At 41.0% G+C, this 11622-nt stretch overlaps 1 pseudogene; it reads right to left on the minus strand.

Moving 5' to 3' along the window:
- Positions 1-1994: 1994 nt before the first annotated feature.
- Positions 1995-8343, minus strand: LOC109894890 (glutathione hydrolase 5 proenzyme-like; annotated as a pseudogene).
- Between the last annotated feature and the right edge of the window lie 3279 nt (positions 8344-11622).

The raw sequence follows: 11622 nt of genomic DNA on the forward strand, positions 1-11622 counted from the left end.
GTCATTTGAGAAACCAAGGCTGTTGAGTCTGCCGATAAGAATGCTGTGATTGAGACGAAAGCCTTGGCCAGGTCGATGAATACGGCTGCACAGTATTGTCTTTTGTCGATGGCGGTTATGATATCGTTTAGGACCTTGAGCGTGGCTGAGGTGCACCCATGACCAGCTCAGAAACCAGATTGCATAGCATAGAAGGTACGGTGGGATTCGAAATGGTCGGTGATCTGTTTGTTGGCTTTCAAAGACCTTAGAAACTTGGCTTTCAAAGACCTTAGAAAGGCAGGGTATGATAGATATACTGTAGGTCTGTAACAGTTCGGGTCTAGAGTGTCTCCCCCTCTGAAGAGGGGGATGACCGCAGCAGCTTTCCAATCTTTGGGGATCTCAGACGATGCAAAAGAGAGGTTGAACAGGCTAGTAATAGGGGTTGCAACAATTGCGGCGGATCATTTTAGAAAGAGAGGGTCCAGATTGTCTAGCCCAGAATTTGCAGCTCTTTCAGAACATCAGCTATCTGGATTTGGGTGAGGGAGAAATGGGGGAGGCTTGGGCAAGTTGCGGTGGGGGGTGCAGAGCTGTTGACCGGGGTAGGGGTAGCCAGGTGGAAAGCATAGCCAGCTGTAGAAAAATTCTTATTGAAATCCTTGATTATCGTAGATTGATCGGTGGTGACAAAGGACACCAATAATAAGAAAAGACCTGCTTGGGCCAAGAAACACAAGCAATGGACATTAGACCAGTGTAAATCTGTCCAAATTTGACATTTTTGGTTCCAACCGCAGTGTCTTTGTGAGACGCAGAGTAGTTGAACGGATGATCTCCACGTGTGGTTCCCACAGTGAAGCATGGAGGAGGAGGTGTGAAGGTGTGGGAGTGTTTTCCTGGTGACACTGTCAGTGATTTATATAAAATGTAAGGCACACTTAACCAGCATGGCTACCACTGCATTCTGCAGTGACACACCATCCATCTGGTTTGCACTTACTGGGACTATCATTTGTTTTTGAACAGTACAATGACCCAAAAGACACCTCCAGGCTGTGTAAGGGCTATTTGACCATGAAGGAGAGTGACGGAGTGCTGCAAGTGATGACCTGGCCTCCACAATCACCTGACCTCAACCCAATTGAGATGGTTTGGGTTGGACTGCAGAGGGAAGGAAAAGCAGCCAACAAGTGCTCAGCATATGAGGAAACCCCTTCAAAACTGTTGGAAAGGTATTCCTCATGAAGCTGGTTGAGAGAATGCCAAGAGTGTGCAAAACTGTCATGAATGAGTTGGTGTGTCCAAACTTTTGACTGGTACTGTATATTATTTAGTACATACATTCCAGTACTGGAATAGTATCCAATAAGTTATAGAAAAGGGGATGGGGAAGAGAAGAAAATACAGATCTAGCATTGGGCAATTATTCAATCATCCAATACATTACAATGAAATGGGCTCCTATTTATGACTTAATATCACAGGTTGCTGCTCTACACCTTGCCTGTTGATGATGTAATACATGGGATGAGAAACATATGCTGTATGCATACTCCATTAAAGGCAGAACTAAAAATGTGCATCTCACACTTTGTCGGAGATATAATCAGATCCATGTTCTTACTATAGCTACAGTTGCTCTATATAGACAGTTGGAAGACTGTCCATATCCACTGACAATGACCAACGGTCTGGCAGATTAATACCCAGCTGCCTTGCCCATCTTTCTGGCATGTGAAACTGCTTAGATGCAACCATTGTCCTTCTCCACTGTATTGACCACATTGTAAGAGTACTTTGTAACTTTCACCGTGTGCCCTAGAGCCTTCAGATCTTCCACAATAGTCTTATGGAGAGAGGAAGACAGTTACAGGAACAGGAGGCCGTACACACTGAATTATGAGCACAATACATACAGCAATGACTGAAAAACCTGTGAATTACTACCCCCTCAGATGTGTAAAGCTGTGATTGACCATCATTTATTAGAAACATAACTGAATACCTCTTTAATCTTTGAGTTCCATGATGTGTGCTGTTATTTGGTCAAACTTTAGTGCGTTCTTGCAATCCACAAACCCAACAGGGACAGCGATAGCCTCTTCCAGACTCTTTCCAAACAACAGGTGGGTCTAGGAGAGAAATAGACAAATGAGACCATGAGGAGACGGACTACTGCCAGGGAGCTTATGCTGCATGTGGACTGAAAGTGAATGTTACGATGACAGTGTGTTTAAGGTACAGAGTGTTTTTAGAACATATATTGGCCACACAGTGCAGTATGTGGGTCTCCCACGAAATGAGTGCCTTTTGCGTCCCTGTTAAGTAGAAGTTGTCTACCAATATTACGTTTTACAAGCCTGTTATATTAAAAGAAGTTAATAATTCGATAAATCTAATAAAGACTTGCTAAAGTGCTTAAATTCCGCATTTTGATATGTCCATCAGTGCCCCCTCTGTGGCTTCTATGAAGATTTTATCCCACTTAACCACAACAGTCCAAGTTTTCACCATCACTGCAATGCCCTAGCTGCCATGTTGCTTTAACAAAGTCATTTCTGTAGATGATCATTTATTTCATGTGATTAGTGATTCACATACTGTATGTATGTCCCTCATTTTAAGGTCAACACTGTAAGTGAACTGAACTCTGAACTCTTTGAATATGGTGAAACTGTTCCTTAAAAGAAATGTATTAATGAAAGAAAGTGTTCAATCAGGTGAGAGGGTTCTACTCTTTTTGGCCATTTTCTGGTGTTTTGTGATGGAAAACTGAGAGGGTCGAGCATAACACGCCAACCCTGAAAAATGTTTCAATAATAAAACCAAAACTGTGAAGCGTGAATTCAATTGCCATACCCTGTTGCACACAACAGGCTTCCATTCCCCCTGTCACAATGGAATTTATCACTGGTTTAAGATCAAATCGTGAACCCTGTTATGGTCAACCCTGCTACTTGATTTGGCACTTAATAGGCACTTAATATAGTCATTTTTTTAAATTTAACCTCTTGGGATGGGAAAACATGTTTATATGAAGTTGAACATGTGCTTTTTAGGACAGCGATTCTCAACTGCTGGGGGAGGTTTTGAATGGGCAGCAAGTGTCTGAGTAATTTTTTAAAATTAATAATCGAACTTAAACAACTAAAACCAGATAGAAAGTGTGTAGAAATTATAATGAACCTATAATTTAACGTCTAAACTATTTTTCTTTATTACAGTATTTTCAATATACAATTATTGGTGCCGCTATTTAGCAGATTTTGTTGATTTTGTGTTCTCAAACCAGTGAACTTAACATTCCCCATCAAGAATATGGACAATGAAAAAAGTGGGACTGTTGTTCCCTTGTCATATAACTGACACACATACTATCGATATTAAAAATAGTTTTCCAGATATTGGAAGGAAAATAATGTGCAATGTGAATATTGGATCGCCACTGAGACAACCTGGTTCAATTTGGGACCCAAGGCAAAACCAGTTGAGAACCCCTGCTTTATGACATAATGTTAAAATTGGTTGAAATGTTTAAAAAAATTAAAACCAAGTTACACATCACAAAAGGACCCATGTTCAGTAGTTGAGTGTTACACAGGTATTTGTTTTTGTGTGGCTCAATGTACTTGCATATATACTAAGTGTATGTTGATCCGATATAGTTAATACCATGGTCACTTACCAAGGCCATCCCTGTGGTGATCATGCTGCCACCCGACCCGCCACTCACCAGGGTTTTGTACTTGGACTGAAAAACAACAGCGGACATGGAGGAGGGAGGCTGCTCACTTGCAAGCCAAACCATAAAACAAATCATTAAGGTGGCATTATGATCTGCGTTCCCACAGACATCTGACAACTCATTGTTGAAAATGACACTGGTTATAGGGGAGAACACTCTGGATCCAAACCTGTGTGAAGGAAAAGATATTTGACAAGTCATTGACAATTCTACATCTATGACATAACCCCAATGATGGTCGTTGTAAGGATTCTACACAGTGAATTACTCACATGTGGTTGATAGTGCAGATAACAGACACAGCAGTTCCATCCTCAGCCATCACAGACACATGTGTGTTGCCCATGGTGTCCAGGTATGGAGTGACTATGTTGTACTGGGCATCATGGGTCTCATCACCGCTAAACATGGCCCTGAAGTGGTCAGCAAACTGCTGCTCAGTGAACTTAAGTGCTCTCTGGTCAAAGGAAGGAAATGGACCTTGATCAGGGATGTTGGAGTTACAGTATATGTTGCATTACAGTAGCAACAGTACTGTATGTTGAACCACTAGCCACTTCTAGTTTCACCCTCTTGGATGGTTTGCTGTTCAGTTTGGAATAAACTGTGCACAGTTCTTAAGATCTGAATTAAATTTCTTGAGGGCTGGCTTTATGTGTGAGTGACATTTAGGTCCTATTAAGTTACTTTTCTAATTCCTAATTCTATAGTGAGTGATTTGAAAAGGTGTTTAACCCTGAGGCATGGCTGCAGAATCCTGTGATGCCATAGTCAGACGCCTACAAGTATACAGCCATGTCTCAGGGCTAGCAGGTGTGCAGCGATAAGACATCTTGTGAACAATCTGTGAAAAAACCTAGGAACATCTGATCACAGTAGTTTAATAGATTCTGCTACAGCCCATAAGATTGTAATAATCCTTTGCTGTTCCTGGCTGACGACAGCTGAGCATAAAGGAGAGAACTCAATAAATCCGTAGCTCAGTCTCAGTGCTGGTGGCAGGCCTCTAGTAAATGCCTTCAACAACAGGCCCCCAAACAACATTTGGAGTTACTGTGATAGCAAATGGCATTAAAACAAACATGAATTCTAGTGAGGTTAGCTGCTCATGTTCCACATTGTAATTTATGGATCAAAGCTCTCAGTTTCCACAGAAGCCAGTAACACAGGCATATGACTTCACTAACTTCACAAGAGTAAATGACCCACACAGAATGTGATATTGGCTAAATGGGGTCTTTTCTCACATTTCGTGACCACTCCACTCTGTCAAAAGGAGCAGGGATGGATAGTAATTTAAGACTGGAGCACAGCAAAGCTTGCAGCAGTGCCTTAGACTCCTGAATGCCACAGTGGTCTAAGACACTGCATCTCAATGCTAGAGGTGTCAATACAGATCCTTGTTCGATTCCAGGCTGTATCACAACCGGCTGTGATTGGGAGTCCCATAGGGCGGTGCACAATTGGCCCAGCGTCGTCTGGGTTAGGTCTTGGCCGGGGTAGGCCATCATTGTAAATAAGAATTTGTTCTTAACTGACTTACCTAGTTAAATAAAGGTAAAAACTAGCTAATGCTTTATACAGTGGGGCAAAAAACTATTTAGTCAGCCACCAATTGTGAAAGATCTCCCACTTAAAAAGATGAGAGAGGCCTGTAATTTTCATCATAGGTACACTTCAAATATGATGGACAAAATGAGAAAAGAAAAATCCAGAAAATCACATTGTAGGATTTTTAATGAATTTATTTGATAGTGATAGTGATAGTGATAGTGACTAGGGTGAGTCATCTAGGTGATTAATGGTTTATGTTGGCCTGGTATGGTTCCCCATCAGAGACAGCTGATTATCATTGTTTCTGATTTGGGATCATATTTAGGCAGCCATTTCCTCATTGTGCTTGGTGGGATCTTGTCTACAGATAGTTGCCTGTGTGCACGCCAGTAGCGTCACGTTTAGTTTGTGCTTTATTGTTTTCTTCGGTGAGTTTCGATTTATTGAAATATCTGGAACTCTACGCACGCTGCGCCTTGTTCCAAGCATTATGACGATTGTGACACTGAGAGTACCCTGTTGGGGTTAAACAGCACTTAGATCCTTAGATTTATGAAATGTCTTGGTCTTGACCTATACTGTATCCTTCCTTAATGATTTCCTATGCCCGGAGTCTTGTGGAACTTACTCCTGAGTTAGTGTGGATCACAGATGTACTTCCTTAGTCCGTTGGAAAACTTACAAGCTTCGATGTAGCGTTGATAGGTTAATAAAGAGTATTTGCTCTCCCATCAGAGAAGCTGAGTTTAGGGTGTATTCTGTAGACAAAAGTCAAATGTAATAAGGAGGTGGGAATGCATGTTGTCTGTTCTCCATGAGGCTTTCAATCTTCACATTCTTATAATCACTGTCAGTTATGTGTCAGTTCACCCAAATGTCAATAAGCTAATGATTGTTTATGCTCTACATAAGAGCATATCTTTTATGTTGCAGATTAAATCTGCTGCTACTTTTCCAGTGTAAAAAGCATCTGCCCCTTGGTTTGCAATGATCTCCAATGTGTCAGCAAATGTTTCAAACTTCACAGTGTTTCCAACCTTCAGCAGGATTCCATCCTTACCTATAAACAACTGACTAGAGAACAGGTAAAATGTCATTTTCTTGCAATGTGATGACAGAATGATGGCTTGTCAGTTGCTCTCTTGAAATACTTTAAAAAAAAATATCAGCTTGTTTTACGACTTTTTAATGAACAATGTAAATGTAAACACTGTATAGCCCCAAAACATGGTTCAAACTATAATGTTGATATCATGAATGGTCAGTCCTTATATCCATAGCCATGAATTTCAGAGTGGTACTATTTTTCCAGTCCCATCCCTCAGCTGTTTACCAAATCAGTGGGAGGATGGCTGCTTTGTTATTGTTTGAATTGCAGATTGCCACTTTAAGGTCCGGGTGTATCTTACCGTAATGGTAGGGTGGGTCTAATCCCTGTTGATCAGTGGGATAAAGCAGCCCAGGACAGCAGACTTCTCTCTCTCTCTCTATCCACAACGGTCTTCGGTCACGGCATCTATCTATCTCCATATCCCTGAGATTGTTATGATTTACTGATTGTAGCTTAGTTTATGTTTGTCCAGTTTCATACGCACCATAATGGTAGGGTCTCATCCCTGTTGATCAGTGGGATGAAGTGGCTCAGGACCTGGGGTACATGAAAACCCTCTCTGGCCAGCTTGATGGTGGTATGGAAGAAGCTGGCTGATATCCACTGATATGTATAAAAGGGATATACCTGCAAGAAAGTGGTAAATATATATATTTTTTGACCATTGATTGAAAACAATGACAGTAAGGTACTTAATTGTTACCCTTGAGAGAAAACATTTTTTTAATTGACTGCATTGGACCGTTAAGCCTATCTGGAGTGGATTTCTTTAGGGATTTTGCCAAGCCATTCAATTTTGACTAGTATAGTAATTTCTCATATTTTCTGTGGAAGTTTTCCCTATTATGTTTACAAATGAAGATGATGTTGGTTTATAGTCTGTATAACAAACTGATTAGTGGTATTAAAAACAAAGCAAACTGACAGCACATCACAACATCCTGTTTAAAAGTCCATGGGACCCTTGGCCATTTGTCCAGTTTAGTGTGTTTATAATCCCATTTTATTGAAAAGGGGAGAAGTCAAAAGGAAGCCACAAAACCATCTGCCTCTTGCAGTGAGAGGAGAACCAGAAGCAGACTGACATTAGCAGACAGCTTGTCAGAATGGAGGCAGGAGTTTGGGGACCGGAGAGGAAATGTAATTTATGGAAATCAATCCTATATATGACTGTAGTGGCTCTAAATGTCATCATTAAATAATGATTTTAAACCAAGGATTGAAAACCCCTTCCTATAAACCAGCATAGTGTGTTTGTCACTTGACATACTGTCTTCATCAGTAAGATATAGCTGCCCCAGGATTACTGCAGTTCTACAGAATTCCCACCACGATGCCAACATGAAGGAAAACTTGAGTAACTAGAAAAACAGCTCACACTGCGAAAGAAAGGACATGCTTGTCAGCAACAGAAACAAGTCAAGTCATGTTCATGTTTAGTCATTTTCACTCCAAATACCTGTCATCAGTTGAAAGATCTGTGGGCATCCACTCAGTAGATCAGGATTAAACTCCTGAGGGACGGACCGTGCCTTTAAAATAAACAAAGGTACATGGCATGAAAAGTGTTTATCCCCCACTGAAATTTCAATAGTTGGATGTCTGTGTGGTATCTTGTAGTAGGGGGATGAAGTGTCCTTACCACCGCTGTCCATCACCGTGAATATGGACCCCCGCCAATGCCCATACTCTGTGGGTTGATGACAGAGGTGCACAGTAACGCAGCAATGGCTCCATCTACTGCCGATCCTCCTCTCTGCAGGATGTCTCCTGATGGGAGTTTACATGTAGTGAGCCTGGCTATCTGTCTGTCTGTGTCCAGTATAGTCCACCAAAATAACGCAATTGCCAACAAAGAGCTCAACATCTACTGTAGATGAACAACCACAAGCTACAGCACCACCCCACCCCCACATACCTCAGGGTGAGGTATTTTATGAATTTCCATGTTGGCTCTAAGCCTGGAAATGCCCTTGTCCGGAGCAAAGGATCCCAATTTCAAACTGTCAAAAAAAGTGTTTACATTTTTTTAAAGAAACTGGCAAAAATGTATATTAACTGAAATTGTTTCGTATGTAGTTTCCTGCAATAGCCCTCTTTGACTTCAAGTAATATTTCTCTAAAAACTTTGATTCCTAAAACATGTGTCCAGAGATTTGGTCAACTCCGTCAGATTTGTCTAAAATCCTAAATTAATCAGGAATGAGCAGGGTCAGCTCTACCATAAGGACCCCTTATTCATGTCCTCATTACATGTAGTGCAACAGGACCATTCATAGTCTGTACAGTTCTCTACTTTTGATAGATTTAAACAAACAGTTGTCTATCAACAATGACAAGCCACCGGGTCTGACAATCTGGATGGAAAATTACTGAGGATAATAGCTGTTGTGTCTTTGGCTATGCCGGATTAAGTGATATGACATGCTATTCTATAAAATCATTTCTCCGTAATTAATATTACCTGATTGAGCTAATCATGTAAATGTATGTAATTAACTAGAGAGTCGGGGCAGCACGAAATAATATTAATAGAGCTGTTATCTTCCGGATAAACTCTTAAAGACCTAGTAATATTTTACATAAATATCAGTCAATATTAATCGTCACCTTAATTCAGTCTCATCTGAAAGTTGTAAATTCTTGGTTATCTTCACGAACCCTGGCTAACAAGTTGAATCAGCAATACAATATTGGGTTTAATTATTTATTTACAAAATACCTAACTAATCACACAGAATTACACATACACATAATTAATCATAACTTGATTACAAATTATGTCATAAAGGAAAACGTCCCTAGTGGGCGGAACAGATATGACAGCTGGTTACACAAAAGAAAAGGGCTGGGTTTGAGTGAAAGAGTGGGAAGACTGAGGAACAAAGGGCGAAGCTGTGCTATCAGAAATACAGTATCTTATGCATTCTAAATTACCACCCATTTGGAAAAGGAAAATGCAATAAATATTTACTCTGAGCTGCGCTTCAGTAGGTTGGTGGTAGATGGAAGGCCGTGTTGCCAAACCGAGTCCTTTGAAGAATGTCTCTGGTGGTCAATTAGATACGTTGTAGTAACGTCGTTGTGTGATAGACGGGATACTCTGTCTGTTCCTTCCTAACCCTCGTTTGCAGCTGCTGTTGCTAACTCAACGCTAGGAGGTATCACTTCTGTAGTGAATAAGAGCTCAAAGTTCATACCATTCGCAACCAGAGCTCACGCTGATGTTGGCTTCGTTCTGTAGTTATTATCTGAACCATTCTGACATCGGACCGTCGCCCTCACACCCTCGGAACAGGAGGTTATATTGTCGTCAATGCTTTATATAGGAAGGGAGAGGAGGGCGTGTTTGAAAAGTTGTATAGCCCATGTCCCTTCACAGGGGCGGGCCACTGATTGAGCAGAGCACTAACCTTATGAAAACCCAAATCTCACATTTTAGAAGCTAAAATCCCATTTCATCCCATCACGAATAATTTTATATTCAAACATTTAAATTGACAACAATTCCATGTGAATCCGATAACTCTGCTGTCTAGACTTTCCACTGTAGAGTTTATGTCATCTTATCATTGATGAGAATGTCTCAGATGACAACCGAACTGACATCATATTCATTAAGTACCACCACATATGTTTAATGGGTCGCATTACCAGAATATAGTTCATTTCCCCCCACCTTCTGATGTTCCCAGAATCTCTATGTTAACCAAGGGGTTTGCAAATGTAACCTCAGTAGGGTAGAGAGAGGAACAAGGGGGGAAGATGTATTTATGACTGTCGTAAACTTACCCCCAGGCCAACGTCATGACATAGCGGACGATATTGCCTCTCCTATTTGCCACATCTTCAATTTAAGCCTACTAGAAAGTGTGTGCCCTCAGGCCTGGAGGGAAGCTAAAGCCATTCCTCTACCCAAGAATAGTAAAGCCCCCTTTACTGGCTCAAATAGCTGACCAATCAGCCTGTTACCAACCCTCAGTAAACTTATGGAAAAAATGGTGTTTGACCAGATACAATCCTATTTCACCGTAAACAAATTGACAACACACTTTCAGTACTCTTATAGGAAAGGACACTAAACAAGCACAGTACTTACACAATTGGCTGATGATTGGCTGAGAGAAATATGATCAAATTATTGTGGTAGGTGTCTTGTTAGACTTCAGTGTAGCTTTTGACATTATCGATCACAGTCTGCTGCTGGAAAAAGGTATGTGTTATGGCTTTACACCCCCTGCTATAATGTGGATAAAGAGTTACTTGTCAAACAGACAGTAGCGGATTTAGATATGGGTGACATGGGCAGCCTCCTAGGCATCTTGTCGGGGGCAGCACGGGGTGCCCGCACAAAGAAAAATTGGAATGGTGACATTGGAACGGTTTTCTATCGCTCATTTTCACGTCACGTCAATTAAGCTTGTCGGAGTGGACGCCCTGATCCTAGTTTGTGAGCTAGGCAGGCTACTTCCTGGTGGGTAGGCTACTTCCCTTCTCCCACTCAGCAGTATGAGATGGGGCGGGGGTAGGTTGACCTCAGGTCTCCCCACTTGAAGTCCGAGGTAGCGGGAGCGGGGGAATCTAACAAATAGTACACCTCTAACTTTGTACAGTACTAATGCAATTAGTCAAATCAGTCACACTGAAATGCTACCAAATAAACCACCATTCATAATACTGTGAGTATATTGTTTCACAGACATATTGTGTTTTTTTCTGGTTTGTGCGAAATCATTAAGAATAATATAAAACCTGCCTGCACACCACCAAGGTGAATTGGTTTAGTCTTGACTCTTGGTTGACAGTGTTGGGGGATGGGTAATGTATCGATGCCAAATCAACACAAAAAAGGTCTAAGCCATCAGGTTTCCAGTTTAGGAAAAAGAGGAAAGAAGAAGAGGAGAAACGCGCAAAACATAAAGATATGCAGCTATGTCATCTCTTTATGAATATAATACTATGCATGTAATGAAAGAGGCTAGTATAACACTTATGTTTGTTAGCCAATGTTGCTATGTTGCTTGCTATGCTATTACACATAGGGAAACAATATTCAGTTTTCTGTCCAACTAGCTTACATAACAATGGATATAATTTCACACAGTTTCGTCGTGATAATGTGTGTAACCTGCAGCAAAATGATTACAACCTAACTAGCACGTTATTGATTTAGTAAACTTTCATTGAGGTGACATCATAAAGGTTTTCTGTGATTGTATTGACTAGG

This window comes from Oncorhynchus kisutch, linkage group LG8 (genome assembly GCF_002021735.2).
Source record: "Oncorhynchus kisutch isolate 150728-3 linkage group LG8, Okis_V2, whole genome shotgun sequence".
In the NCBI taxonomy this organism is placed as follows: Eukaryota; Metazoa; Chordata; class Actinopteri; order Salmoniformes; family Salmonidae; genus Oncorhynchus; species Oncorhynchus kisutch.